The following is an 8,606-nucleotide window of genomic DNA, read 5'->3' as shown; positions in this document are numbered from 1 at the left end:
CATGTAGCATTTATATATTCACAACCATCTGTAGCACTATTACTGGCCATGTGCTCATCCTATTCATGATCATATACAAGAGATCACCCAAAACTCTTGTTAGAAGCGGCACCACTTCTATGACCATATAGGTAAACTATATTTCTAGTTTTAACAAATAAAACACAAGAAATATGTTTATTAAGAGTTACTTCTCATCCTACTCACTTAAGAGTAACGCATAACACTACTAATTGGAATGGTCTACACACAAAAATGTAGTGTTCACTATCACTTGAAGCAACTTGTTATTACCCTTTAAACCTTCCAAACTAGGGGTAGTACTAGAAGAAAGGTTGGGTTACCATTGTTAAGTGATTTTAGTATAAAGGTTTTAATCCCATTCCGGATGTTGTTACATTCACTAACTCTCTTGTTAGAGGTTTAGTCAACGGATCCGCCAAGTTTTTGTGTGTTCTTACAAACACAATACTGACAACATCACTTGTAAGCATTTGTCTTATAAATGCATGTCTCAAGCTTATATGTCTAGACTTACCATTGTAAACTTTATTCAATGCTCTAGACATAGTAGCTTCACTATCACAAAAGATAGTTGTTGGAGGCATTGATCTAGGCCAAAAATCAATATCGAATAAAAGATCTCTTAGCCACTCAGCCTCTTTACAAGCTGAAGATAGTGCAATAAATTCAGCTTCCATGGTTGAATGAGTTATCACCGTTTGCTTCTTTGAAGCCCATAAGATAGCTCCACCACCAAGCATAAAAATCCAACCACTAGTCGGTTTTTGCTCACTGATACTAGTAATCCAACTAGCATCTGAAAACCCCTCAAGAACACTAGGAAAACTATTATAAAAGAGCCCAAGATCTTTGGTTCTTTTAAGATAACCAATCACTCTACAAATAGCTTTCCAATGATCTTTATTTGGATTTTTAATGTATCAAGCTAGTCTACAAACGGAGTATGAAATATCTGGCCTAATGCAACTCATTGCATACATAAAACTACTAATAACACTAGCATATTCTAGTTGAGCTACTGGTTTACCGGTATTCTCATACAGTTTAAAGTTAGGATCAAAAGGGGTGCCAACTTCTTTCACATTTAAATATTGATACTTCTTTAATATTTTCTCAACGTAATGTGATTGAGACAAGGCAAAACCCCCACTATGTCTTTTAACTTTAATCCCCAAGATAGTATCTACTTCACCAAGATCTTTCATCTTGAACTTAGAAGATAAATACTTCTTAGTTTCTACTACACCTTTAAGTGTAGCACTAACAATTAGCATGTCATCCACATACAAACAAAGAATCACACTATACTCACTATTGGATTTAGAATAAATGCACTTATCAGCATTATTGTACCTAAATCCACTGAGAGTAAAACATGTTCGAATTTCTCATGCCATTGTTTTGGAGCTTGTTTCAAGCCATATAAAGACTTCACTAGTTTACACACCTTATGTTCATTACCCGGGAGTACAAAACCTTCCGGTTGTTCCATGTACACCTCGTCGTTCAAATCACCATTTAAGAAAGCTATTTTGACATCCATTTGATTGACATGAAGGCTAAAAACAAAAGCTAAAGCTAGTAGTACTCTAATAGAGGTTATCCTAGCCACAGGTGCATATGTGTCAAAATAGTCTATTCCTTCCTTTTGTCTATAGTCTTTAGCCACTAATCTAACCTTGTAAGCAAGAATAGTTCCATCGGTGGCCTATTTCTTGCGAAATACCCACTTACAACCAATAGGTTTAGAACCTTGAGGCAAGTCGACAAGAGCCCAAGTATTGTCAGACAATATTGAGTCAATTTCATCATTCACAGCCTCTTTCCAAAATGCAGCATCTCTCGATTTCGTAGCTTCATCATATGTCTTAGGATCGTCCTCTACACTCAACAAAATTGGAGTTTTATTTAGTAGAGAATCTCTATTTCCTTCTACTAGAAAAACAATAGCTTGAAGAGACACAAAGTCGGGGGGGGGGGCAATTGTTTTTCTTTTCTTTGTCTTTGACTCCTCCTAGGTTCACTAGGAGTATCAATTTCTTTCCTTTTTGCACCACTAGAAGAGGCTGCATTTGAAGAGGATGGACCTATAGTGACTATTGAGTCTTTAAGAAACTTATCTTCAAAGAACTCAACATCCCTTGACTCAACTATTATATTTGAACCAAGATCAAGTAGTCTATAGGCTTTCGAATTTTCTGCATAGCCAATGAACACACTTTGAAGGGCTCTAGGTCCCAATTTAGTCCTTTTATTATCAGGGACCCTATAGTAGGCTATACAACCCCAAATCCTTAAATAAGACAGATTTGGTTTCCTATTTTTCCACACTTCATAGGGAGAAATTTTAGTTTTTAAGGAAGGAATTCTATTATGAACATGACATGCAACTAACAAAGTTTCACCCCACAAATTATTTGGCAACCCTGAACTCACAAGCATGGAATTAACCATATCTTCAAAAGTTCGATTTTTCCTTTCAACCAAACCATTTTGTTGTGGTGTGTATGGTGCACTGGTTTGGTGTACAATTCCACTCTCTTCACAAAATTTTGAGAATTCACTAGGGAAGTACTCACCCCCTCTATCACTTCTCAAAATTTTAATTTTCTTATTCAATTGATTTTCTACTAAAGCCTTGTATGTTTTAAACATACCAAATACTTCTTCTTTGTGTTTCATAAGATACACATACACAAACCTAGAACAGTCATCTATGAATGTGACAAAGTATCTATTTCCACCTCTAGTTAGAAAACCATTGAACTCACACACATCAGAATGCACAAGATCAAGCATTTGTGTTTGTCGTTCAACTTTAGGAAAAGGCAACCTTGTAATCTTGGCTAGAACACAAGTTTCACATTTCTTATTTTCAAGGTCATTACATGAAATTAGACCATCTTTAGACATAAATTTCAACACCTTATGATTCACATGTCCTAACCTACCATGCCACAAAAAATAAGAACATGTAGAAGAAGTAGAAGCCAAAGAGTAAACAGAAATATCATTCATTTTATTAATACTCAACTTGAACATTCCATTACAAGAATAGCCCTTTCCTACAAATACACCATTCTTTGACAAAATTACATTATTTGACTCTAGTACAGCCTTCAATCCCTTCTTGTTAAGAATGTCCGCAGACACTAAATTCTTAACAACGTCGGGAACATGAAGTACGTTGGTAAGGACCAACTTTTTACCGGATGTGAATTGAAGATGCACATCCCCATTGCCATGAACCTTGGCTTTCACTCCATTTGCCATGACAACTTCATGACCTTCAAGAAGTTCATAACTCTTGAACTGATTCTTATCGTTGCAAACATGAATTGTAGCACCAGAATCATACCACCAATCCTTTGAAGGCGTAGGTGTCGTCATATGAAGTTCAGTCACCGTACCAAGAGTCATCATTGCTACAATTTCTGCACACTCATCAACAAGATTAGCACTTGGAGCAACATTTTTCTTTTGTTTCTTGTTAAGTTTGCACTCGACCTTATAATGGCCTTTCTTACCACAATTGTAACAATTTCTATTTCTTTTCTTGTTGTCTTTTGAATTAGTATTCTCAGGCCTCTTTCTCTTACTACCAGAATTCATTTTCTCTTCAACCATATTAGTCTTAAGAGCATCGTCAACTTCTAGTTTTTGAAGTATTCTAGCCCCTTCTTCAATTCTAAGATGTTTCAAAACACTAAATAAAGTTAAAGTTTCAGAAGTGTGAAGCAACTTCTTTTGGTAATCATTCCATAATGGTGGCAACTTAGCAATTATTGCACCAACTTGGAAAGATTCAGAAACATCAACACCATAATCTTTAAGTTTAGAAACTATCACTTGAAGATTATGAATTTGGTCCATAAGAGAAAAGGAATCAGCCAACTTAAACTCAAAATATTTCTTAATGAGAAACTTATCTGTGCCTTGCTTTTGGGTTGTATACTCTCGCTCAATTGCAGCCCAGATTTCCCTTGGATTTCGTACTCCTTGGAACATATCGTAGTAACTATCCGAGAGGGTGTTGAGAATGTGGTCTCGGCAAATGATCTCGTCCTCTTCACGCTTTTGCCTTTGCTTTGTCACTTCCTCAGACTCACCCTCCGCAGGAGCAGGAATTTCTGGAAGATTCGGATTGAGAATGTAAGCCACCTTCAATGCAGTGAGAAAGAACATAAGTTTGTCCTTCCAACGGTTGAAGTTGGTTTCGGTTCCATCAAGTTTGTCCAACTTAACGAAATCTTGGTTCATGACTTTGATGGCACTCTCTTGGGCAGACTCCATTCTTGTCAATCAATCAAACTTCAAGATTGTAAGAAATATGATATAGAAGTACAAGAGTCTGTTGAGTCAAACCAGAAAATTCAAGAGAGGATTTTGTAGAAATAAGTTTACACAAATGGGGATCAAGACTTGATGAATTCAAGGCGTGTAATCACTTTCCTTGAAGTTTGATTGCCCCCACTATCTTGCTAATCCGGTCTCTGGGCAAAAACTCTAGGATACAATGAATTCTAATTAGACAACCAAGTAGCAAGTTCTTGGATTTGTCTAGTCAAGAATAAAAATGCTTAAGTTTGTTTTCTGGTGTTCAACACATTGATTTATACACCCACAACACTCAGAAAACTGTTAGAAACTGTTCACATGTAACCTTTCAAAGGAACATGCAGTTTCATTGTGAAAAGGTGCATCAAAAGGTGCAAACCTTTCCTATTTTGTAAACTACCTTAACAGATATTGAACTTCTTACAAGCAAGTTGGGCATGATAAATATATATGCACCAACTTGAGAGAGGGTGTCGAAGATATTATCTCCCATGATTAAGGGATTTTATTCCTTATGATCAATCAATTTTGAATAGATTAACTAAAATAAAAGATATGATATGAGTTGATTACGTAATCCCTAAAATCATGGTTCTATTACCTTAAATTGTGGTAGAATTGTGATAGTGTTGCCCTATAAATGTCTACCTTGTAAACATATTCTGTGTGTGGGAAAATAAAAAGCAGAGTTAATTTTATTTCCTTTTTTTCTTTAAAATTTTCAAATTGAAAAGCCATAAAGAAAGTAAAATAGCAATTTGCTTCACGAATTTGCTCAGCTCCAATGTGTACAATGCCTCCATTTTCCATGGAAGTAAAATCCTCCAATGTCTTCAATTTGAAAAATTAGAAGTTTCAAATGTTACAAGACATGCAACAATTAATGAGTTAATAAAATTATAAAAAAATGTTAAAGATGTACCACTAACACGAAAATAATGATCACATGACGTAAAACCAATCAATGAGTCAAAAATGTAAAATGCTTACTCCAAATGTGCAAAGAAGGTTAAAACACAAAGTAAAGCAATTTGCCTCATCACTAGTGAATTGAATAATGACAACAATTTTACTACCTTTAACTGCTACAAGAAGACAATAATCAACACCAAAGCATTGAAGTATAAGCTGAAAATACGCACAATCATTAGCCCTATTACCTAATCCACTTGGCAGCCCCTCAATTAATTCACCAACCTGCAAAAATCCATCAAATACACTACACGAAGGTGACGTAATATGAGTAGTAGTGATAAGAGTATATTTTATGTGTTTTTAGTGTGTTTTATTAGTTAGTTTTGGTGTGTTTTATTTGGTTTTATAGTGAAAATGTACATTTTGTGATTTAAGTGGTACAAATTGAATTTCTTTGGAAAACTTCATGTTTTTGTAGGTTTAATGACTCAATCATCAAAGGAAGTGAATTCAGAACATTTTTTTGATGATTATTGATAATTTGAAGTTGTTAAAAGAAGACATGAAGTGCAAAACATTCAAAGGAGGAAATACAAGTGAAGACAGTTTTGATACCTTGTGGTATTTTAGCTATATCTTGAACAACAAGCATCGGATTGAGGTGATTTTTATACCATTTTAAATCTAAGAGAGAGATCTACATTTGCTAAGAGGACATCAAAATCTATTGCAATATTTTTCCTTGTCAAAAAGTCGAATACATAACTGCATGTGCATGGTCGAAAGCTGAAATAGAGCTCTGATCAGGTGAGGGAATTTTGGTCATATCTCGGACCACAGAGATCCAAATTGGATGATTCTTGAAGCATTGGAAATTTAACTCAAAGGGCTACAACTTTTATGTTTTTCACAAGAGTTAGTTCATCATTAAGAAAATAGTAGTTGAAATGATACCAAATTCACAGAAGTGAATATGCGACCCTTGAATATACGAGCTGAAGTCTCGTATTCTAAGGTCGCGTATTGTAACCTCATTTCTGCAACTTGCTCAACCATTTGTTCTATTTTCACACTACTTTTTAGCTCTACTCTAGACAAGAATTTTAGCTACACATGTTCAAGGGATTTTTTGGAAGAAAAAAGGAGATTCATGTCTTGTCGAAAAATCATTTTTTGACTCTCTTAACACTAGAGATGTTAGAATCATTAGAGGAGGAGAGAATAGGACATTAGAAGTAGTTATTATTAGATTTTAGCATGAGAGTTTAGAAGAGTCTTGTCTTGTTCTCTCTAACTAGAGCTTTCGTGAGAACAATTGGAGACTTCATTGTACAAATCATTTTGTTGAAGAAACAGAAGATCATTGGGAGTTTCATCACTAATCTTAGCTAAGCTTTCTTTATCTATCTTTTACTTGTGATTCAATATGTGTTCATGCAATGAAGCAATGCTCTTTCTTGTCATATATTATATGAATAGCTAACTTTCTAGATCTAGGGAGTAGAAGAAGTTTATGGCTACTTGTTATAAAGTGAATATGATTTACACTTGTTACACCTTGTATTAACTTGTTTATTTATGCATGCTTATCACTTGTTGTTGCTTGATCACCAATAGCAAGCTTATAGTTTTTATTATTCAATGAAAGTTAGTAATAATGATGGAACAACATATATAGAGCTTGAGTAGTATTCTCATGAGAATAGGAAAAACTAGTCTATTTTAGGCCATTTTATCATGAGTATGAGATTTGGGAATATTGGAAATGAATCCCTAACTAAACAAGAGTTGTAACATGAGGTAAATCTATTTATTTGTATTTTTTATGCCATAAGTGGAATCTATATCCCTAAAGTCAAGTATTTAGTGAATTTTCTCCGTTGTTACCTTGCAAATATCTAGTTAAGACTAGTTAGATAGTAATAATTACAATGTCTCTTGCTTAAATTGATCATTAGTCTAAATAATAGAGTAAGTAAGGATCTAATACTTGCAAAGTTGCTCTTTGTGGGATCGACCCTATATATACCCTAAACTACTAGTTTGACTTGTATGCTTGCAGTAAAATGGGTGTAATTCAAAATTAAATTTGTACTTATATCAAAAATTCGTCAAGTTTTTGGCGGGGAGCGGCAATATTAGGGTCTTACAAGCTTTATTAGTTTAGACATTCTCTATATTAAGTTAGAATTTCTAGTAGATTTGTGAAATAATTCTACATAATCTCTTTATTTTTGTTTGTAGTGTATGCACTGGATTTTACAGGTAATCGTACCTTTTGATCCGAAAATTGAAAGGACACTACATAGACAAAGAAGGCATACACCACAAGAAGAAGAAGAAGAGATTTGACAACAAATAGAAGGAATCACGATAGAGCTACCTTTTGAAGAAAAAATGGTGGAAAACAAAGCAAATAGGCGAGATCTTAAGGATTTTGCTCTACAGAGAACCCAAAGAACTTAAACAAGTATAGCACAGCTGACGATAAACTCTAATAATTTTGAAATTATACCATCATTAATCCAAATGGTGTAACAATTTCAATTGGGAGGTAATGCCGTAGAGGATCCAAATGTACACTTAGCCACATTTTTGAAGATATGTGATACAATCAAAATGAATAAAGTTAGTGAGGATGCTATAAGGCTAGGTTTGTTCCCTTTTTCATTGAGTGATAAGGCTAAAATTTGGTTACATTCTCATGCCCCTAATACTTTCACTACGTGGAATGATTTGTCTAATGCATTTTTGAATAAGTATTTTCCATTGGGCAAAACGGCTTAAGTTAGAATAGATATTACTAGTTTTAGTCAATTGGATGATGAATCATTATATGATGCATGCGAAAGGTTTAGAGACTTGCTTCAGAAATGTCCACACTATGGATTTTCCGATTGGCTAATTGTACAAATCTTCTATAATGGTTTATCATTTTCTACTAAAACTACTATTGATGCAGCTGCATGTGGAGCTTTGATGGTAAAATCACCCCAAGAAACTCAAGATTTGATAGAGGAAATGGCGACAAACAATTATCAATGGGCTAATGAAAAAGGTAATCCAGAGCACTAAGCAGATATGATTGAAATTGATAGCATCAATATGCTTAGTGCTCAAATGAGCAATATGATGAAGTTGTTGAATAGATAAGCCAGATGTGGTCAAAGTTCATCTAATATACATGTTGTGACGCCCCCACTTCTCCCTAAGGCGAACCAAAGGGTATCCGCGGGACGCCTGCCCAACTCTTGCCAGGACTCAAGACAATTTCTGTTCAAATTTAATGAAAATACCAGCCATCACGATGATATAAGTAAGAAAGGAAG

General features: G+C 34.6%; 1 non-coding gene across 1 annotated transcript; it reads right to left on the bottom strand.

The window, feature by feature from the left end:
- Positions 1-8,063: 8,063 nt before the first annotated feature.
- On the bottom strand, positions 8,064-8,168 carry LOC113691216 (small nucleolar RNA R71). Its single transcript, XR_003448626.2, has one exon. It is a non-coding gene; the product is annotated as a small nucleolar RNA R71 (small nucleolar RNA).
- Between the last annotated feature and the right edge of the window lie 438 nt (positions 8,169-8,606).

This window comes from Coffea arabica, chromosome 5c (assembly GCF_036785885.1).
Source record: "Coffea arabica cultivar ET-39 chromosome 5c, Coffea Arabica ET-39 HiFi, whole genome shotgun sequence".
Taxonomy (NCBI): domain Eukaryota; kingdom Viridiplantae; phylum Streptophyta; class Magnoliopsida; order Gentianales; family Rubiaceae; genus Coffea; species Coffea arabica.
Note: the sequence above shows the minus strand (reverse complement) of the source record. Positions and strands in the feature narration are given on the sequence as shown.